The sequence below is a fragment of the Anabrus simplex genome, chromosome 2 (genome assembly GCF_040414725.1).
Source record: "Anabrus simplex isolate iqAnaSimp1 chromosome 2, ASM4041472v1, whole genome shotgun sequence".
In the NCBI taxonomy this organism is placed as follows: Eukaryota; Metazoa; Arthropoda; class Insecta; order Orthoptera; family Tettigoniidae; genus Anabrus; species Anabrus simplex.
Genome location: NC_090266.1, coordinates 92,299,837 through 92,323,947, shown reverse-complemented (window position 1 = coordinate 92,323,947; position 24,111 = coordinate 92,299,837). Strand labels below are relative to the sequence as shown.

Here is a 24,111-nt window from a genome sequence, read left to right as displayed (position 1 = left end):
CGTGTCTTCTTTTGCTTTTTCATTATACACACACATAGGCCCAACACCGCTAGTACGTCATCATCGTCCGTCGATGACATGTTGCTTTGATAAATGTCTGATGAGGTGATGAGTACTGTCAATCGACGCAGTTATCTGTACCGTGTGGAGGCTATAGGGCTTTCAGTTTTACTGCGCAGTTCATCGTTGCAGTTAAATCGCACAGTTATACCGTAACGTGTGTAGCCGCCTTTAGTCAACACTTGCTCATTTCCGACCCCGGCGGTATTACATCTGCGAATGCTACGGAGTCTTTCATTTTCACACTAATCACCACCACCTTCTCACTGCCGTGGAGTTATAAACAGAAATAGAGATAATTACGAGGTTTGGGTTGAAACGGAGATTAACTAAAGACATCATTTCTAGGGAGATAACTAGCTATTCACGAATAAAAACTGTGTATTTTATTGCACAATTATTATTTATTGAGAACTGGTATCTAAACGAATCTTCGTTTTACATCAATAAAAAAGTTACACTGAATTTTAAACGTATCGTTTGCTGCCATGAAAATATTCTTTTTGAAACAGTGAACAACTATTCTTTATTTACAGAGAGTTTTCCAAGGATTCTAACTGAAGACACAAAACTAACAGAACAGTTCTGAATAAAATTATTTTATGATATATTCTTGTCCCGCTGAAGTTCAGCATTATGTTTTTGACAAAGTGATATTTAATAACAAATTTATTGTGTACTTTGTATTTATATTTCTGAAAAGAAAAAAGAACTTCGAATTTTAACGTATACTTCAAGTTACTTTTAATAATTACTACTGGGGATGATCTCATGTCATCATGCGTACTACAGTGAAAGTGTATATTTCAGAATTGTCTTCAATTATTATATTAATGCGAGTCCCAGGGCGCGCGCAGCCGCTGGCCCTTGTCGGGTGCTACAGTAAGAGCGGAGCGGAGTCGGCTATGTTCGGCTTTGCGTGACGTCACACGTGGTGCTAGATGGCGGTGAATCTTAGGCCTCCCGTGATGCCCTGGTTTTCCGCCAAAAGAAACTCAATAACTGATCTCTGTTTGGTACGCACCTCCGTTACAGACGCCATTTTAATGGCTAGTTATAGCGCTGCCACCTATCGGAAATTAATGAAACTCTACGAGACGAAGCGGGAATATTCAAAGATATCTCAAACAAAATATTTTTTTTTTTTTAAACCGAAATTGGCCGAGAAATAAAATGTGTTGCATTGTATATTGAACGCCCTCGTATACAAATTTTTCTTTTGTCGAGAATGATGAGAACCCGCATTTTACTTCTTTGCATCACTGAAGATGTTAAAAGAAGTTTTCATTAACTGTTGGCCACGCTTCTTTGCTATGAACCATATAACTTTTTTCTCTCTTAGATTTTATATCTTTGAAAATAGTGTTTTAGAAGAGTTATATGTGTCCTGCAGGTTATTGTTTCAGAATTTGTACTATTCAGTCCATAGCACGTAAAACGCTGATATTTTTTAAATCATTGCGTAGGAAGGCGCAATATCCTTTACATGAACATAGCTTCTCTTAATATTCCAAGCTCTAATGCAAGAATTGCTGACATCAAATATTCATCATTTCATTGAAGTGTAGAGCCCCATTATCAATTCCAACGGGCGGTACCTCGTTATATATATAAATGAACACAATTCTCTCTTGAGGATCCACATGGATTAATTATTTGGTTCTCTTTGGTGTGCTAATGGAGAGGGCTTACTAGCCTCTGTGGATTGTAAATTAATACCGCTTTCAGAAACGGGAATATAATCCAGAGAATAATATCAGTCACTGCTGATTTGCATTTAGGGCAGTCGCCCAGGTGGCAGATTCCCTATCTGTTATTTTCCTAGCATTTTCTTAAATGATCGCAAAGAAATTGGAAAATTATTGAACATTTCCCTTGGTAAGTTATTCCAATCCCTAACTTCGCTTCCTATAAACGAATATTTACCCCAATTTGTCCTCTTGAATTCCAAATTTATCTTCATATTGTGATCTTTCCTACTTTTAAAGACACCACTCAAACTCATTCGTCTACTAATATCATTCTACGCCATCTCTCCACTGACAGCTCAGAACATATAACTTAGTCGAGCAGCTCGTCTCCTTTCTCCCAAATCTTCCCAGAACAATCTTTGCAACATTTTTGTGACGCTACTCTTTCGTCGGAAATCACCCAGATTTTTTCCAGTTCTTGAATCAAGTAATCCTGGTGAGGGTCCCAAACACTAGAACCATACTCTAGTTGGGGTCTTACCAGAGACTTATGTGCCCTCTCCTTTAAAATCTTACTACAACCCCTAAATACCCTCATAACCATGTGCAGAGATCTGTACCCTTTATTAACAATCATGTTTATGTGATTACCCCAATGAAGGTCTTTTATTGTATTAACACCTAGGTACTTACAATGATCCCTAAAAGGAACTTTCACCCCATCAATACAGTAATTAAAACTGAGAGGAATTTTCCTATTTGTGAAACTCACTACCTGACTTTATCATCATACCATTCCCCATCGTCCATCTCACAACGCTATCGAGGTCACCCTGCCTCCGCTCACAATCTTGTAACTTATTTATTACTCTGTACAAAATAACATCATCTGCAAACAGCCTTATCTCTGATTCCACTTCTTTACACATATCATTGATATATATAAGAAAACATAAAGGTCCAATAATACTGCCTTGTGGAATTCCCCTCTTAATTATTACATGGTCATTCTCTGAGTTCTTTTTTCTAGAAATACAGCCACCCATTCAGTCACTCGTTTTTCTAGTCCAATAGCACTCATTTTTGCCGGTAGTCTTTCATGATCTACGCTATCAAATGCCTTGGATAGGTCAATCGCAATACAGTCCATTTGGCCTCCTGAATCCTGGATATCTGCTATATCTTGCTGAAATCCTACAAGCTGAGCTTCAGTGGAATAACCTTTCCTAAACCCAAACTGCCTTCTGTCAAACCAGTTATTAATTTCACAAACATGTCTAATATAATCAGAAAGAATGCTTTCCCAAAGCTTACATGCAATGCATGTCAAACTGACTGGCCTGTAATTTTCAGCTATGTCTGTCACCCTTTCGAGAAAAAGTTCCCAAGTCCTATTTGAAGTGAGCCTCCCTCCCTTCTATGCCCATTATAGCTTTATCGAAATCAGCGCATTAATATGGACTTCGATTACGTGTGATCTGCTCTCCCTTCACGGATTACTGATAGACTGTTGGCCTCAGGATTCCAAGATTTTCGAATCAAACCAGTTAGAGTTAGTCGGACATTCTTTAAGGAGATACGTAATTATATTTGGCACTCCATGCCATACGAAAACAGAAAATTTCATGCTCCCGCGACAAAATTAATTAAAAATCAGTCGTAGGTCACCCAACGGAGATGTGACTTTTCGGCCATCTGGTAGAATAAAACTGAAATTCGAAGTTAAAATTGTACAAGCTGTACAGGAGTGAGAGTTAACAACTTACACTATTTGTAGCCTGAACTAAAAGTAGGATAGAGTGTCCGGCACTGTGCCTGGCCACCTTTAGTCCAAGGAATTAATTTTTTTTAAAGTATGTTGTTTTCTATAGCAAAGAAAAGGATACATAATTAATTACAGTGCTGCTTAAATTAGACATACTGTTATAGATAAACGTCAAACACAAATGCAACAAACAACAAATCTTCAGAGATACACGACCATTAAGACATCTCGGTTTTTGAAATAACTAACACACGTGGTCCATCACTTTAAAATGAAGAACGGAAAGTCTGTGACCGATAACTACTATACAATTACATCGTTAATTTAAATTATTAAATGGAGAAACAAATAAATGTAAGGTAACTTAGGGAGATCCCGACATGAGGGAGAACTCGACACTTTTAAGCTTAGCGCCCCTGGTAACCACAGTACTCTACAGGTCGAACTAGTAACTACATGTATTGGAGCCGTAGGGTGTTGTGCTCATGGTGATCCTGGTAGCAGACGATTATCACTATAAATACAAGACATCTGAATAGTTGAATGTGAGTATGTAAGTGATATATGATGTAAAAGTAACGTACTATAAGATAATGAGTAGGTTATAGAACGAAATACGTAGATATGCGATATTTTTAAGGCAATGTTTGAGGTTAGGCGCACAAAGCACGTTTTGGAGAAGCGGCCATGTCATTTCCAAATCGCCAATCATTCAGCGTGGTAAGTGCTGCCACCTCTTGTCTGCCAATGTAACTCGGGGAGATGTCGACATGACAAGCGTGGGAGATCTCGACACTGTCATTTATACGTACAATCCCGATATCCTCCAAGAAGACATTTTTGAATACGACCTTGTGCAAGACGAAAATGGTTCAAATCACGTACATGATGGAGAAGATATTGCTGTCGAAACTAAGGCCAGTAGTCCTACATTATCACAGGAACATGAAGCCTCACCTGCATTTACACCTCCGAGTTGCTCAGTCCAGGAGTTATCTCCTGTTCCGATATTAAGACTCCTATCTGGAAAAGGAAGAGGAAGAAGAGTGCAAGAATCCGCCATGGTGACTTCTCAGGATTACCGACAAAAGTTAAGGAAGAGGAAACGCGTAAATGAACAGAATCCCTCAAATCTAAACAAAACAACGAGAACTCGGCGTGTTGGTAGTGGGGAAGCTTGTTCCTCAAGCAGTCTTAATTGCTCTGAGAATTACTGCGCAGTATGTGATGGCTATTTCTATGACGACAACCGAAATGAGGCATGGGTCCAGTGTAGTGGGGAATGCAGGAAATGGTTCCACGAGATGTGTGTAGAAAATGGAAACGACGAACAGTTTATATGTGCCCACTGTGTACAATAGCTGTGTAACTCTTCCGAGGTCCTACCTAGTGTCAGATTCTCCCTAAGTGCGGGAGAAGTGGACATTTTTGCATCGTTTATTTATTTTCTAATTTACAATGATATGAAGTTTTATTTTTGGCCATAAATAATAGAAAACATACACTAACTGTCTACAAATTCACCAGGTAAAAATTGAACTATTTTGCAAATAAAGCATTATCAAAATTACAGGTTTTTGCTTAGCGTGTCGAGATATCCCTAAATTACTATATACAGAAACAAAATAGAATTTACACAAGCTGTATCATCACAAGGTAAGAACATAAACTTCATTGAATTTCTCCTGCCCTTCAGAACCACTATACACTCTTAGTTTTTGTCTTGCTGTCTTGAGAAACTGCCTTAAACATTGTACAGAGCATCTCTCGTTGGTCTGCGCGTAATTAAGAAATCCTATTGCTTGCCATACTAGGGCAAACTTGTTGTTCCTGTTGGGTATGTCCAAAGTTGACAAGATACGATATATATATCGTTAGGGTTATTGGAAGATGTTAACTGCTGCACCAGATTGTGTCCATCGTCAAACGTCCATCATACCATCACATCGTGTTAGTCTGTGGAGTTGTGTGTCAATAGTTGGAATCTCACATTTTTTACACAAGGGTGACTGGACCAAGTTGTGGCGAAATATTTTCTCCTAGGTTGGTATGGCATCTTGGATGCCTATGTATGCTGAACTTTTCCAGTCTGTTGGGATCTCTTGAGTTGTGAACTTCTTCCAGATATTTTTCCAATTTATGTTGAGGAATTTTTCCATGATCTGTGGTGTAACAAGATGACGGTTTAAAAGACGACTACAGATGATTTTCGTGGGTGGAATACACTGCTGATTCACATGAGGATAGAATAATTCAATAGTATGCAGTAATCGTTTAAAGCTTGAAGTCTGAGGTGATGTCCAATAGTGTATATCATTTATATCTCCGAGTCCGTTCTTTGCCGTTAGAATTGATCACAGAAGAAGGGCCTGACATTTAGTGGAGACGGCGATGAGGCCTAGGCCCCCTTGGGCAACTGGCCTTCTGAGCTGATTTCTTGATGCGATAGACGTATCCTTGTCATAGATAATAGCTTATTCCAAGTTCCACTCTTTGCGCATGTTTCCTTTTTTTTTGCTAGCTGTTTTACGTCGCACCGACAAATAGGTCTTACGGCGACGATGGGACAGGAAAGGGCTAGGAGTGGGAAGGAAGCGGCCGTGGCCTTAATTAAGGTACAGCCCCAGCATTTGCCTGGTGTGAAAATGGGAAACCACGGAAAACCATTTTCAGGGCTGCCGACAGTGGGATTCGAACCTACTATCTCCCGAATACTGGATACTGGCTGCACTTAAGCGACTGCAGCTATCGAGCTCGGTGCGCATGTTTCTCTGAAGAAGGAAGGACCTGAGCCGCGTACCATATCTTAGACAGAGCGAATGAGTTAATGAGCCATACTTTCTGTATTAGATTAAGATTCCTGCTGAGATGCGTCGTCATTGTGTTCCGGACAGTGCTCATGACTGCAGTCCAATTAATTCTTTTCGACTGTCTCCTGAACATTGCCTGTAAATTTCAAACCGAGAATTTTTATTTCTTCTTTGACAGGGATCCCAGCAATTGTTATGTGGTTTGGCCAGGTACCGAGTGGTAACAAGATAGATTTCTGATAATTCACTTTCGCGTGGCGGCTCTTTCGTACACGCTTGGGCTCGGTTCCGTAATAAAAGTGTTTCGTCGTCAGCATACGCTCGGACGGTAAACATGTTGTGCGGATTTTGGTGCATCCTTTAGGAGGTGATGGACAGCTCGAATGAAGGGTTCTACACTTAAGGCGAAGAGGATCATAGATAGAGGACATCCTTGTCGCACTGACTTTCGTATTGGAATAGGTTTGGAGAAATGACCATTGAGGAGTATTCTGGAATGAGCATGAGTGTATAGAGTTCTAATGATACTACATGTTGACAGTAGAATACCAAACTTTTCGACAATCGTGAACAAATAACCATGGTGAACTCTATCAAAAGCCTTTTCAAAGTCAAGATTAACTATTGCTGCGTCATTGTGGGGGTAGTGTACGCATAATAATATAGCATCTCTAATTGCTTGGAGATTAAAAGTGATTTTCTTGTTCGGAATGCCACACGTATGCCCTAACTGAGTGATGGTTTCCGTCATTGTTGCCATTCACAATGCACCGTGTACTCAACGACCTTTCGTTTCTACTACACTGATTTTATGCCTAAGCATTACGGCACCCAAACAAGTTTCCTTCCACGCCAGCCAATTTCACCGTTGCTTATGGAGCCATATTCACGAACCCGGGACTTCAACCAGACAGCTTCCAGTATGAATATCGCCTAATAGAACCTCTTTTAGCAACCTTGAAAAAACGGTGGAATATGTCTCCTAGCATTCCAATAATTATGACCGGAGGTCAGACCACACTGCATATTACTGTGTAGTTGCCTTGTTAATGCTGCGATCGTCAACCAGCGGCACAAATAATGTGACGCACATTGGTGCGAGACATTTTGTATCCTTTCTCCCCAAATTGCTCCCTTGTAAATAGGTATTATAAGCTTGTAATTTCTCAACTGTTCAATAGAATAATGTAAATACACTGACTGACAGAGCAAATGCAACACCAAGAAGGAGTGGTCAGAACTTTATGCCAATTGCAGGGTAGACTGACGTCACTGAGGTATGCTCATGATGTGAAATGCGCCGCTGTGCTGCGCACGTAGCGAACGATAAATGGGACACGGCGTTGGCGAATGGCCCACTTCGTACCGTGATTTCTCAGCCGACAGTCATTGTAGAACGTGTTGTCGTGTGCCACAGGACACGTGTATAGCTAAGAATGCCAGGCCGCCGTCAACGGAGGCATTTCCAGCAGACAGACGACTTTACGAGGGGTATGGTGATCGGGCTGAGAAGGGCAGGTTGGTCGCTTCGTCAAATCGCAGCCGATACCCATAGGGATGTGTCCACGGTGCAGCGCCTGTGGCGAAGATGGTTGGCGCAGGGACATGTGGCACGTGCGAGGGGTCCAGGCGCAGCCCGAGTGACGTCAGCACGCGAGGATCGGCGCATCCGCCGCCAAGCGGTGGCAGCCCCGCACGCCACGTCAACCGCCATTCTTCAGCATGTGCAAGACACCTTGGCTGTTCCAATATCGACCAGAACAATTTCCCGTCGATTGGTTGAAGGAGGCCTGCACTCCCGGCGTTCGCTCAGAAGACTACCATTGACTCCACAGCATAGACGTGCACGCCTGGCATGGTGCCGGGCTAGAGCGACTTGGATGAGGGAATGGCGGAACGTCGTGTTCTCCGATGAGTCACGCTTCTGTTCTTTCAGTGATAGTCACCGCAGACGAGTGTGGCGTCGGCGTGGAGAAAGGTCAAATCCGGCAGTAACTGTGGAGCGCCCTACCGCTAGACAACGCGGCATCATGGTTTGGGGCGCTATTGCTTATGATTCCACGTCACCTCTAGTGCGTATTCAAGGCACGTTAAATGCCCACCGCTACGTGCAGCATGTGCTGCGGCCGGTGGCACTCCCGTACCTTCAGGGGCTGCCCAATGCTCTGTTTCAGCAGGATAATGCCCGCCCACACACTGCTCGCATCTCCCAACAGGCTCTACGAGGTGTACAGATGCTTCCGTGGCCAGCGTACTCTCCGGATCTCTCACCAATCGAACACGTGTGGGATCTCATTGGACGCCGTTTGCAAACTCTGCCCCAGCCTCGTACGGACGACCAACTGTGGCAAATGGTTGACAGAGAATGGAGAACCATCCCTCAGGACACCATCCGCATTCTTATTGACTCTGTACCTCGACGTGTTTCTGCGTGCATCGCCGCTCGCGGTGGTCCTACATCCTACTGAGTCGATGCCGTGCGCACTGTGTAACCTGCATATCGGTTTGAATTAAACATCAATTATTCGTCCGTGCCGTCTCTGTTTTTTCCCCAACTTTCATCCCTTTCGAACCACTCCTTCTTGGTGTTGCATTTGCTCTGTCAGTCAGTGTATTACTGTGTAGTTGCCCTGTCAAACTGTGATCGTCAACCAACGGCAGTAATTAGGCCTATTGTTATGAACATTGGTGCCAGACACTTTATACCCTTTCTCCCCAAACTGCTTCCATGTAAATAAATACATAAACTTTATAATTTCCTAAGATTTTCGAATAGAGTAGCGTCAATTATTCTTCGGACCACCACTGCTGAACACTGCTAAAATACCCTGTGGTTTTACGCATTGTTGCCGACTACTGTGTCTATAGGTAAGTTAACGTAACCTCTTTAAGCTCCATTTATTAATGAACATTGTTTTCTCAATGAACAGTGCTTCTTAAAGAAATTTTAGTAACAGTTACCAGCATTTCTGATAATATAACGTCAATACTTCATATGGACCACTGCTGCTGGACACTGTCAAATACCCTGTGGTCTTACCTATTAGTAAAAGTCACTTACTTTCCCTTGAACTTCCCCATGTTAATGTTAAAGTCATCCTTTTTCGGACATACCCTAACAATTTGACGCTGTTATCCTTCAGAACTGATAATGTACAGGCCAATGGCTATATATTGTTATCTATATCATCACTGAACATTTGAGTGGCTCAGACGGTTGAGGCGCTGGCCTTCTGACCCCAACTTGGCAGGTTCGATCCTGGCTCAGTTTGGTGGTATTTGAAGGTGCTCAAATACGTCAGCCTCGTGTCGGTAGATTTACTGGCACGTAAAAAGATCTCCTGCGGGACTAAATTCCGGCACCTCGGCGTCTCCGAAAACCGTAAAAGAGAAGTTAGTGGGACGTAAAAGCAAATAGCAATATTATTATAATATCAATGAACATTGTTTTTCTCTTGACTTTCCCACTGTAATATTTCAATTTTGTATCTTAGTATTTACAATTTAATTACAAATCAGGTACATGATTTATGCCCTGAGGTAGTACTATGACTGATGATACCCTCAAAGAAGGGCGAAACATGTCTCATATGGAAATTATAATAATTTCCTAAATGTTTAAAATTTCTAATATATTGAATAGGTGACATAATAAACTTTCTAGCATCCTACATAAAGTATTAGGTTTACTGCGGTCACAATATCAATTTAGGGTTTCGCTGCCGTGTCAGGTTCATATGATCCATAAGGCACACGCATGTCTTCCAGTGTTTAATACGAGTATAACATTACGGCGTCCTATCATGGTGAGCCGGTAAATGCCAAGATATCCGGTTGTGTTGTCTGAGCATACCGGCAGGTCAGATGTTTTCAGAACGGTATGAATATTGTTGGTTGCATAAAACTACTTTGGAAGGAGCGGCTAAATCACACTGTATAGAGTAACGTTGTTTCAATAAAGATTTAGTGAACTTAATTAAAAGTGACAAACAACAATAATTACTTCTTTACTTGAGATAGTCAACTTTATATTAATGTTAAGAACAAAAGGAAAGGTATCAGAATAAATATAGACAGTGTTTTGACATAGTATTTTATATTTTACATACATTCGATAATTTAATGCGGCACTGAGGATCAAATTCAGCACTAATGTTTAGTAACACTACTCATTGATATAAGAACAGCCTGTCGAGTACAATTCTGCATAATTGTTACACAGAAAAACGCAGAGTAAAGTTATCGATATAAAATTATTCATCCATTTCGTTCTTTCATTACTTATGATTGTATTATAAACGATTCCAATGTTTAAAGATTGAAATCACTGTTTTACTTCATAGAATACCTTTTCTCTGTCAACTATGAAAGGAAGTACTATCGGTATAGAAATAACAAGTATTGTAAGTACTTTAGCTGATAAAAATTTGTCGGAGCAGCATTCCAAGAAATTTCTGGCTGTACATCCAACTCTGCTTCCAGTTCAAAAGTGGCATCTGGAAAGAGAGAAAATATAAGTAATACTGTTAGTTCCCCGGTAAGATGATACCTGAAAATAGATTCATTTATATTTAATGTGTAAATATTATCTGCTCGGCTTCCAAGGTATGGCTTTGTTTGATATTTTATGTTATATTGTTTTAAGTGAAATGGCCAATCTATGTTTAATATTATGTATTCCTGTATTACTCATTTGCGATCAGAAAATAATGTGATCTCACAATAACCAGACCTAATTTAATCATATAACTGCTATTAAACGTAATGAAGGAATTTTACGGATACCTCTATAATTATGTTTGTCACATTAATGTCAAAAATGTACTGTACATCAAATAAATAGACTAAGAAATTAAGGAAATGCCACTAAGATATTCGTTAGAAGCACACGTACTCATACTATTCTTTTTTAATATATGCGATAAAAGTACAACATTCTGTTTTCGTATTTAACATTCAATGGTATCTGGATATCCATTAGCTCTATTGATTCTGAATATCTATATCGACTTCGCCACTGTCTCTTGACTGTAAATGAGTTTCCTCCTCGGTGCGCTTTCACCCATTTGGTAACAAGAGACTGATTTCTGGGAAAATAACCCTTGAATTTGTTGGTCTTTCACGAACAATGCGGTTTGTACGATGTGCTCGTATAGTGCATGCGATTTGAATTCATTCGGTTCTATGAGAACGTTAGTAGGGGAGCAAAGCGGTTCCCACAGCCCTCCAATTAGAGGCCGCGCAGCGGGTCACGTGACTGCGCGCGAGAAATTTGAATTCGACGCGCGCGAAACGTGAATTCCACGTGCTCTTGTTTGTAAACAAAGCCACTTACTATTTTGGCAACTGGCAGCTGTCATCTTCAAACAAGTGACCATCTCTAACCTCAGTGCTGCCATCTTTACGCCGCTAAACCTCATGGCTGCCACCTCATGCACATGGTGGCGCGAAATTTGAATTCCACGTGCTCTTGAGGGGCCTAACCTTACTTTAACGGCTAGTTACCCTTCCCGACGCCTAAGAGAGCAAGCCTAACCTCATGGAGGGGTCTAACCTTAGTTTTACGGCTAGATGCCCTTCTCGACGTGGACAGTCGTTATCTTGGAGGTGCTTAACCTTATAGGACGTAGTTTTACGGTGAGATTCCCTTCCCGACGCTATCTCGAGTAGTAGGACAATGATGAATCTCCGGACGTTGTTTTAAGTAGTAGGGTAATGGGGATTCACATGAGTAAGCACACGTAACCACATGGAGGAGTAGAACTACACAGGGCCGTAGTTTTAGAGCAAGATGTCCTTCCCGACGCCAATTGCACAAGATGGCGGCTATACACAGCTCTTTATGAGACGGCCTAGGGGCGCTTGCGCAAGATAGCGGTTGCTCTTATGAGACGGCCTAAGGGCCGCTTGCGCAAGATGGCGGCTATACATAGTCTCTTATGAGACGACCTAGGGGCGCTTGTTCAAGATAGTGGCTATATATGGGCTCTTATAGAGAAAGATGACGGCCGTGGGCGATTGCAGAAGATGGCGGCTATACATATACTCTTATGGAGAAAGATGACGGCCATGGGCGATTGCGCAAGATGGCGGCTATACATAGGCTCTTGTAGAAAAAGGTGCCGGCCCTGGGCGATTGCACAAGATGGCGGCTATACATGGGCTCTTATGGAGAAAGATGACGGCCGTCGGCGCTTGCGCAAGATGGTGGCTATACACAAGCTTCGGAAACACATATTGCGCTAACAGCGCAGCTAACCCGCTCGGTGATAAAATTTACAAAATATGAATACAGCACAACACGTTTTATCGAGCAGGCACGCATTTGGCGTCTACCTAAAAATACCTCACTCCTTATTTTATATGCTGTTTTCAGAGAAAATAAACACTGATATACATACACACATCACTCCTTTATCGTAAAACAGAACACATGGACATGAATGTTGTAAGATAGCCCTTACATTTTATTACACCACTTTACACACAAGTTTTAATTTACTCTACACAGATATACGAATTACCTAAGATACTTAATGTAAAAAGGGGGAAAAGATCAAATCATAATGTTTTGTATGTATGCATGTAGTCTGCGCCAAGTGATAAGAGCAATACCGTGAGATCCTGCTATTGCTGGCAAACGTGAGCGGATGTCACTTGACAACGCAGCAAAATACTCATGACCTTGTCCGGACATGGACAAGTAAGACACACATCCAGTTTGAAATGAAATAACATTGGATAATATAATTAATATTTATTTCTAGAGATTAAGGATATAAATTACTAGAATGAGATAGATTGTAAGGCCGAGTTCGCAGGTTACTGGAAGTTGATACTAGCTCAAGCTCTAACCGGCAACAGCTTATTATTGAAATAGCCTGTGTGGTTTAAGCGACAACGCACTAGGCTCTACGGTATCCCTTGCCTGACGTAACAAGTAACTAAAATCTATTAGCTCTGCACTTACAGCATCCTCTGCCCCGGCTATGTAACATAAACCGAGTTATTTTCGCTTTTAACAGATTTCAGTAGATACAGAATTCTAGACTGAGCTAGAATCGAACCCCTTCCCTGTCGTACGACGTAACTAAAAAGGAGCATCTACAGTATTCCCTGCCGGTTGTCTATTCCTAATAAACACTGCCGCTATTACTTGACTGACGTAAGAGGGAACTAAAGTGCACTATCTATAAACTCTGCACCTACAGTATCTTCTACCTGTTGTAAGAGGCGACTAAAAGGCGCTCTCAACTTAAGAGTACCCCTTCCCTGTCATACGAGGTAGCTAAAAAGGATTATCTATGAGCACAGTATCCCCTGCCGGCCGTAAGAGGTAAATCGGGAATACTGTTTGAGCATCGGTTGCTTGGTAGACTCCGGGTTCGATTCCTGGTAAGGACAGAGATTTCTACTTAAGAGCTACTTCGTGCAGGCCTTCGGGCTAAGCAGCGGTAGACAGTAACTCGGTAAGAACAAAGAATTTTCACCTCAGCGCTAGTCACCGTTCTAGAAAGTAGTGTGTTCAAATCCTATAGTTTTACACTAGATAAATGCTGCGGGTTGTAATCATCGCTAGAACAGCACAATTCTTATGTTTGCAGTTAGATAGGGCTTTCGTTCCCGGCTATGTAACATATTCCGAGTTATTTTCGCTTTTAACTGGATTTTAGTAGGTGCAGAATTCTAGACTGAGCTAGGATCGAACCTCTTTGCAGGCTAAACAGCAGTCGCTTAGTAGGCCACCACTTCGGGGGGGGGGGGGGGGGGCTGTTGCGCTACTCGTCGTGCTGGTGACATGTTACCTTATAATTTAGTAGACTAAGTTCTACAGGTTTTAGAATCGAACGCAGTTACAAGCATATGCTCAGAAAAAGGCTTTTTAACACTAGCTAGAAGAGGAGAGAAGCGTAATCTGTCTGTAAAACTAGGCAAAATAAATAGGAGGACGAGAAGAGACTAGGGCAGATGAGAAGGAAAGGGACATCTAAGTCTAATAAAAAGGAGGGAATGTAAAGGGAAACCGTAGCTATGCCTCCTCCTTATCAAATGCCCCTTCTCTCCTCCTCCTCGTTATTAGACGCAGTTTTACAGATAAATAGGCAGTTAATACTAATACTAATACTAATACTAATACTAATACTAATACTAATACTAATACTAATACTAATACTAATACTAATACTAATACTAATACTAATACTAATACTAATACTAATACTAATACTAATAATCTATATATATAAAATAACAGTTTTGTCTGTACATTGCTCAGAATTTGAAAATAATGGTATTTCTGTATCGGTCATGTCCATAGTAACAAGAAAATGCACTTTTTACTTTTCCGTAATTTCTGTCTGTCTGTCTGTCTGTCTGTCTGTATGTATGTATGTATGTATGTATGTACACGCATCACGAGAAAACGGCTGAAGAGAATTTAATGAAAATCGGTATGTGAAGTCGGGGGATGAGCCTCTACAATCTAGGCTATAAATCATTTTACTCACGCTGAGTGAAATGGTAGTTTAGGGGAAGGCCTAAAATTGAATTCTCAACTATTTATGTTATTAGTGGTCTAATGAAAATCGGTATGTGAAGTCGGGGGATGAGCCTCTACAATCTAGGCTATAAATCATTTTACTCACGCTGAGTAAAATGGTAGTTTAGGGGAAGGCCTCAAATTGAATTCTCAACTATTTATGTTATTAGTGGTCGTATTTTAAAGAAAATGGGTATGCAAAGTTGGGGAATAAATTGCTACAATCTAGGCTGTCAATAATTGTATTCACGCTGAGAAAAATGGTAGTTTAGGGTAAGGCCTAAAATTTAATTCTCAAATATTGTTGTTATTAGTAGTCCTATCTTGATGAAAATCGGTATGCAAAATCAGGAAATAAGTCGCTATAGTCTAGGCTGGAAATTATTTTATTCACGCTGAGTGAAATGGTAGTTTAGGCGAAGGCCTAAAATGTAATTCTCAAATATTTCTTATTAGAAGTGTAGTCGATGAATGCTAAGGTTATATAGTATTAAATTTCCTATTATTCATGTCTTATACATTGTTACCGTACTGGCTATGATCACCAAGATATTCATGAATTTGAATTTTTGTTACTAAGTCCATATCAGCGCCGAGTAACGAGAAAATGGGTAAACCGTATTTAATGAAAATCCGTATGTAAAGTCGGAGAATAAGAAACTACAGTTTACTGTATACAATATTTTACAAATCAGAGTCGAAAGAAAACTAAATGTGTAGGCTCATAACACTGATCAACAATGACATTACATTGACCATTGTTTGTCGTGATGTGCTTTGTGTCTTCTGTTGCCCTTTATCTCCGGTAGATAGGATTACTGCTGCGTACAGAGTATTTTTTTTTTGATTTACGTCGCACCGACATAGATAGGTTTTATGGCGACGATGGGATAGGAAAGGGCTAGGAGTGCCTTAGGCCTTAATTAAGGCAGGCCCAGCATTTGACTGGTGTGAAAGTGGGAAACCACTTAATACCATCATCAGCGCTGCCGACAATGGGGTTCAAATCCACTATCTCTCGGATGCAAGCTCACAGCTGCGCACCGCTAACCACACGGTCAACTCGCCCAGTCGTACAGAGTGTAACAGCCTGCCTGAATATTGATGGGAAGTAGCTGGGGAGTTAGATAACTTTCTTCTTTAGCATGACATTCCCCTGGTTTACAAATTTTCTGATACTACTGGTACGTAACACACTGGATCATCATAGCATTCGGGCTATTCAATCCCTACTCTGAGGCACTGATTGGAATGAACAGTGTGCATATTTAGCGGAATAATGGCAGATGAGTGTTCATGGCAATCTGCGGCCTGGTCATCCCAGCTCTGGAACTTTGGACTATTAGATTGGCACCGCAATCTAACCGCAGCACTGTTCGTTAAAAGTGATAAAACCTGCGGCTTTCCATTTGATCGAGTATTTTATATGATAGCATTGCTTTTAATCGCTACATTCATACTTACGTTTTTGTAATGACCTATGTTGATTTCAGGTTAAGAAAACCACAAAGTCAGTCTTTCTGAGAATCCCGTAGCGAAGCACGGGTACATCAGCTAGTAATAATAATAATAATAATAATAATAGTAATAATTTCTTGTGGCTATTTCCAGCCGAGTGCAGCCCTTGCACGGCAGACCCTCCGATGAGGGTGAGCGGTATCTGCCATGTGTAGGTAACTGCGTGTTATTGCGGTGGAGGATAGTGTTATGTGTGGTGTGTGAGTTGCAGGGATGTTGGGGACAGCACTAACACCCAGCCCCCGGGCCATTAGAATTAACCAATGAAGCTTAAAATTCCCGACCCGGCCGGGAATCGAACCCGGGACCCTCTGAACCGAAGGCCAGTACGCTGACCATTCAGCCAACGAGTCGGACTATAGGCAGTTGTTATTTGTCGGCTGCAGTGTAAAACATCCATTATATTTATGTGTGATCTTTGTAGTGTAAGTTGTTCAAGGCATGACAATCTTCACCGACATAACTTCGAGATATATGCATGCAAACAATGTACTGCTATATTCAACAGACGTGATAATCTCACACGACATGTAAATTGTAAACACAATTGTTTACCAGTAGAACGCTTAAAACCTTTAACAAACGATATATCACCGTCTCAGCTTACTGCTACTAACCTCACACCACCAGATAAAGAGGAGATTCATAAGGAAGAACTTAACGTTTCAGAGCTTTTTGATTCTATGCCGACAACATGTTCTGTAGGTGTGCAAACATCTAAAGATTCTTTTCAATCAAGCCGTGAAGCACAAGCTTTTCCGCATCATCTGTCTAGCAAAACTCTGTTACCCTATGCAGATGTAAGATACTGTAAATACGTTAACTTACTCGTTGAACGATTACAACTCCTAAGAGCTTATGAAGATGTTGGATACACAGTGTATGAACGAGAGATTCAAGAAATAGAAGACGAATTACGTCGTAGGTGTATTATTTTGTAAAGACGCACAACAAGGATGTTATTGTTACATTACATGTAAAAATAGTAAATAAATATTTTAAAATGTTCTACTTATTGCATTTCCGTTACACCTATCGTAAAGGCTTCAGTTTACCTTGTTAACGAACATGTATGACTATGTTAACGGTATCGTTGTAGAAGAGGGATTGTCCTGCCCTCTATAACGCTACGCTATCAGATACAGATCTGTAAGAGGAGGGGATTAAGGTGACCTCGTAACTGTACGGAGGAGGGATTGTGCTGTCCTCTAAAACGCTGCGCTGTGGGATAAAGAACTGTGAGCAGGGATGTGCTATCCTCCGTAACTGTAAGGAGGAGGGACTATGCTGTCCTCTGTATCGTCTCACTGTTAGGAGGAGGAACGCGTCTAAGCCTCGACAGAGGAGGAGGGATTGAGCTGTAGGAGGAAGAGGAACTGTGGTGTCTTCTGTGTCATCTCGCTGTTGGGAGGATGAATGCGGCTAATCCTAGACAGAGGAGGGATTAAGCTAATCTCTATAACTGAGAAGGATAGCCCAGCACGGATAGACTCCTCGATGATAGTGTTGAGAAGGAGGGATTGTGCTGTCCTCTATAACGTTACGCTGTAAGATACAGAACTGTAGGAGGAGGAGGGACTGTGCTGTCTTCTGTATCGTCTCGCTGTTAGGAGGAGGAACGCGGTAGCTTGCCAGTAGTTAGAACCCTGGCTATGTCCCGCGACGTAGCTAAGTCCCGTCAAGATCAATGTAAATTCCGCGCCATAAGATAGTAGCAATAAGGTTTAGCTCCGTCAAGATAGCAGCACCCAAGTAAGTCATGTTCAAAACATGTGCATGTGGTTAAAGATGGCGGCTGTTATCTTGATAGATGTTAAAAAAGCACGTAGTTTTTTAAAATTGCCCGCCACACGACATGCATAAGGTGGCAGCAGTCAAGGTTCAGGTTTGTTAACATAGCAGCACTAAAGTTAGTCATGTTTAAAGTCCGTGCCCACGTGGTTAAAAGATGACAGCTGTCAGAAAAAAGCACGTGGAATTTCAAATTGCCCTCCACCACATGCATAAGGTGGCAGCTATGAGGATTTAGCCCCGTCAAGATGCCAGCACGATGCTCTCTTATTTAAAGATGGCAGCTGACAGCTGGTTTAAAATCCCGCCTAACGTAGCAGCAGTACGTTTTTTATTTTCTACTACTAGAATGTGCACACATCGGCTATCGATTATGCATGCATCGACTATAGTACTAAAATTTTCTCCCACCAGAGCGTGCATCGATGGATCGACTAAACTTTTCTCACCAGAGCTTGCATCGATCGTCTGTCAATATGTATACAAATCGACTATCGTACTAAACTTCTTCCGCCAGTGTGTACAACGATCGCTTGTGTGCGCGCGCACCTTCCTTTCACCTATCGATATGTATACACATCGACTATCGTACTAAACTTCTTCCGCCAGGGTGTACAACGATCGCATGTGCGCGCGCGTACCTTCCCTTCACCTATCGATATGTGTACACATCGACTATCGTACTAAACTTCTTCCGCTAGAGTGTACAACGATCGCATGTGTGCGCGCGCATCTTTCCTTTACCTATCGATGTGTATACACATCGACTATTGTACTAAACCTTTTCCGCCAGAGTGTGCAAACATCGCATGTGCGCGCGCACCTCCTCTATCCACTGCTCGTCGATCTGCTATAATGCGCGCGCACTGCATGCTGATCTATGCATTCCCCACCCGCTCAACGTAGGTATAAATACAGATGCAGGTCAAAGTTTTCCTCGCTTGCCTCGTAAGAGGCGGCCGTGCCCTGGCCAGGGCAATATTTATTTTGTAGAGGAGACATCGCTAGGGCGGTAGACCTCTAGGGAGAGAGAGAGAGAGAGAGTACATCTCTCACTCACCCGTCCTTATTTTTGGTAAAGGGAGATAGGGGAAAGAGGACTATCCTTTTAACCCCCCTACTCCCCTGAATCCAATAAAGCATAACCATTTACTTAGGTTAGCCTGCCATGCCCAGGCTGCTGTCACCTTGACAGCTGTCAAAAAAGGACGTGGAATTTCAAATTTCGCGCGCCCACGTGCATAAGTTGGCAGCCATGAGGTTTAGCGCTGTAAAGATGGCAGCACTGAGGTTAGCGATGCTCTCTTGTTTAAAGATGACAGCTGTCAGCTTGACAGGTGTCAAAAAAGCATGTGGAATTTCAAATTTCGCGCGCCCACGTGCAATAGGTGGCAGCTATGAGGTTTAGCGCCGTAAAGATGGCAGCACTGAGGTCAGCGATGCTCTCTTGTTTAAAGATGGCAGCTGACAGCTGTCCGAAAAACACGTGGCTTTGTTTAAAAACAAGTCCACGTGGCTTTGTTTAAAAACAAGTGCATGTGGCTTTGTTTACAAACAAGAGCACGTGGAATTCAAATTTCGCGCGCTGCTGACTCAGCAGTCACGTAACCCGCTCCGCGGCATCTGATTGGAGGGCCGTGGGAACCGCTTTGCTCCCCTACTAACGTTGATGTTCTGAGATGTATAGTAGCATAGGCGTATTTCAAATTGTTCATACTGAATGTGCAGATATAAAAATACAGCACCAAACGGTTGGAAGTTTTCCAGCGATGCAATTCATTTATCGTTGGTAGTCGCCAATGACGTCGAAAAAATCATATAATGACGTCAATGCTGCAGAAACTAATGGTTGTGGTTATTATCTGCTGAAGATATTGTTAAGTTATGTGTTTAAAAAAGGGACAATGACTCTCTCTCAAGTAAGCTACACAAGGTATATGAAAACGTTGAAATGAAATGGGTATGGCTTTTAGTGCCGGGAGTGTCCGAGGACATGTTCGGCTCGCCAGGTGCAGGTCTTTTGAATTGACACCCGTAGGCGACCTGCGCGTCGTGATGAGGATGAAATGATGATGAAGACGACACATACACCCAGCCCCCATGCCAGAGAAATTAACCAATGACGATTAAAATTCCCTACCCTGCCGGGAATCGAACCCGGGACCCCTGTGACCAAAGGCCAGCACGCTAACCATTTAGCCATGGAGCCGGACATGAAAACGTTGTTCACCAATCACAGAATGATAAACATAACTATGGCAGTTAAATGGGGATACGAATTTGCAATTTTCATCCACGTTCGACTGGGACAAGTAATGAAATGTCCTTTTCGGACGAGGTCTGCTTCCTAAATAGCCCTTTAAATTTTTCAAAAGAAGCCTCATGACGTCTTAGAGTTATGTTGCGGAACCCACATTTTCGGTGCCTAAGAGTCATGGAATTTCAAGATCCTTCAAAAATGGAGGTCAAATTTCTGAGCGAATACAATACAGCACTTCATTATAATGACGTCAACGGTGAAGAATCTAATGGTTGCGGTATGTAACGTTAGAAGGTTGAAAAAAGAGATCAAATAGAACTATTGCGGAGACTCCCACATGATAAATTATGGTTGTAGAACTACACTTTTCAAAAACATTTTGCACTTGATGTACTTTGCGTGCCCTTGAATTATGGCCACTGAGACAATAGTGTCTTTAAAAAGAAAAGACGTTGGAGTACAATGTATCGTCACCTGTTGGGTGTACGTGAAAGTACGTCATGGAATCTGAGGATAGTCCAGGAGAGTGCACTGTAACTGGAACCCATGGACGCAACATGCATAGAATGCAGTTTGTGGCATGTTCAGTGTGTAAACTTGCCTCAACGAGTCATTGCAGCATTTCGTTGCACGGACACTGTTTCATTGCATCAGCAAGGCCTGCCCGTGAGGAAAATTGCCCTCGTATTGTGTGACACAAAATGCTCACGATCGTTCTCGCAGTTGTTGCCCGCGCTCAGCAATAGAAGGTGATGATAACAACTTGCGAATCTTGGCTCGTAGGAACCGAGAAGTCTCCAGCCTTGGTCTATCCAACCACCCTTGGTCAACTCTTGTTCTTTTCTGACCCCGACGTTATTTAGTTTGCTAGGTTTAGGGACTATTTCATTTTTCACCCTTTCATGGTCTTTCCCTTTCTTTTGCCGATGCCTTCGCTCTTCGAAGGTCGGGAATCTTCCACACTCACTTTGATTAGTGTGAATAGAGGCTGATTGCCCAAATAATAATAATAATAATAATAATAATAATAATAATAATAATAATAATAATAATAATAATAATAATAATAATAAATTTCTAGCACGCCCGCAGAAGAAAACAACCTGGAGTTCCCCAACATCCATTTAGGAGAATTTCAGATAAACCATGTGGCTATTATGAAGAGAAACCAGAAGGACATCATGAATGTAAAAGTCAAGAAGGGTATTGTCGACTCTGATCACCACCTATCTCTAATCAAAGTGAAGTTTCAACCTAACAGACCCAAATGTAGATCACGGCGAAACCTACGAATCGACCTAGAGATTCTGAAACAAAAGTCAAGCTCTTTCCTGGCCAATATCTCCGAGCAAAGTGCTACTAGTTGGTCAGAACTTAAAGACGAACTTGTAATAGCAGCCAAGTACACTAACATGCCGCCGAGGAAACGTAAACATCATTGGTGGAACGATTCTGTGATAAGGCGTTAGAACTTCGCAGGAAAGCATGGCAAGACTGGGATTCACAGAAATCCACAGAGAAGTTGCATGCCTTCATTAAAATCTAGAAGGAGACATCAAATATTATATGATTTCAAAAACGTCACTATGGTCAGATCAGACTGGTAGAAATCGAGCAAATGCCCAGGAAAAACAATACTAGGAACTTTTACAGAAACTTTAAAGAAGAAATGACGAGTTATACAGCACTCACTCTATGTTTTAAATGACCGGATGGGACTTCAGAAACAAATAATGAAGAAAACTCTATTATATTGGCAGATCATTTCAAAGACCTTCTAAATTGCGAAACTCCTACTGACCAACTCACTTTTGAAACATTAAAACCAAATCCGGATTCAGCGCCTCCAACAGTAGAAGAAGTTGAACAAATAATACATGAGTTAAAATACAACAAAGTCCAGGGAAGATCGTATAATTGCGGAACTGTGGAAACTAAGTGGCTGAAATCTCGCTCAGAAAATCCATAAAATTCTTACAGATATCTGGATCAATGAAGCAATTCCTGAAGTCTGGAAGTGTGCAATAATTCACCCATTACACAAGAAAAGGGATAAAACTGACATAAATAACTACAGAGGTAGTCACCTACAAAATTCCTTCAAAACTTCTACTCAAGAGACTTGAAATGCAAACAGATCATTTAATTGGAGAATATCAGGCAGGATTCAGGAAAGGCAGGTCGTGCGCAGAACAGATTCTTAACCTCACGACCATCCTCCATATTTGTAAAAGCAGGCAAACGGTAATTACTTTTGTGGACTTCAGAAAGGCATATGATTCTATACATAGTCCGACACTTTTTCGTATACAGGAAAACCAGATAATTAATAATGCAAACACTAACAGGCACCACTTCCAAGGTTAAATTCTTAGGGGAATTGTCTGAACCATGTGGTGTTAAAACAGGAGTCCGATAAGGAGATTAGTTGTTCCCTTTATTGCTTAATCTTGTTTTGGAAAAGTGATTAACTGATTAGGACTTGGGAAAAGTAGTTAAAGGAATAACCATTGGCAGATTACGTGAAGAAAATATTAATTTACAGTGTTTGGCCGTCGTTGATGACTTAGCAGTGTTGCCTAATAACAGACTGGAAGCTATTGCATCCATTGAAAACTCCACGAATTTGCATCCAGAACAGGACTCCAGATCTCATATCAGAAAACTCACTACATGGACGGATGCCTTCGGTACCTAGATGGACAACCAATGAAAACCCAATATGACAAATTATCCCAAGTGGCTCAATTCAAATGCCTGGAAGAAGTCATGCAACCTTCAGGACTCATTCATGAAACAAATAAAGAAAGGGTCTCGAAACTCATACAGACTCACTTGGAGCAGATATAATTAAAAAATCTATATCGCTAAATGCAAAATTAAGATATTATGTCACTGTAATCAAGCCTGAAGCACTGATCATGGGGGGGGGGGGTAGATTATTGGTTAAAGATGTCGAAAAGCAAGAAAGAAACATCTTAAGGAAAATTTTTGGACCAGTCTATAGACTGGGAATTTGGATGGTAAGGAAATCTCATGACCTGTACCAACACTCAGAGAAAATCTCGGACACATTTAGGAAAAGACTTTTGAAATCTTTTGGACATATTCTCAGAATGAGTAATCAGAGATTGACCAAAATAATTCTGAACCTAGCCCTATCAATGAAAGTAAAAAAACAATTGGCTGCTCGAAGTTGGCAAAGATCTTTAGGAAATAGGCATCACAGATGACATTGTGTTAGACATATCTAAGTTCAGAAAATTAGTCGACAATCACCGCTTTACACATCATACAAGCACTACCACCAACAAAACCTGGTCAGAAGATCGCAAGAAAACCCACAGCGAGAAGTTGAAGAGATTTTGGGAGAAGAAAAAGGCAACGACATCAGCTAAATAAGTTCAATCGCGCTCTTTTGTTCGGCATAACGATAATAATAATAATAATAATAATAATAATAATAATAATACTGATAATTTATTTGTTATTATTTAAAATCTTAGGCCCTAGAATTAAAAATGGAATGCACTACATCAAACCCAATTCGGAAATATCTTTCAAAATATCTAAACTTACTGATACAATGAGGCTGCGACAAATTCAATGTTTAGGCCATTTCGAAAGAATGTGTAACAACAGACTTACTTATCGAATACACACATTTTTGCAAATCA

General features: G+C 41.3%; 1 protein-coding gene across 2 annotated transcripts in view; it reads right to left on the bottom strand.

The window, feature by feature from the left end:
- Positions 1-10,419: 10,419 nt before the first annotated feature.
- The window catches only part of LOC136864960 (putative transmembrane protein INAFM2), a 238,045-nt gene continuing 224,353 nt past the window's right edge, over positions 10,420-24,111 (bottom strand). For both annotated transcript variants that reach the window (XM_067142368.2, XM_067142367.2), the window contains one exon: positions 10,420-10,822. The gene's annotated coding sequence lies outside the window, so the exon portion shown is untranslated. The remainder of the gene's footprint in view (positions 10,823-24,111) is intronic.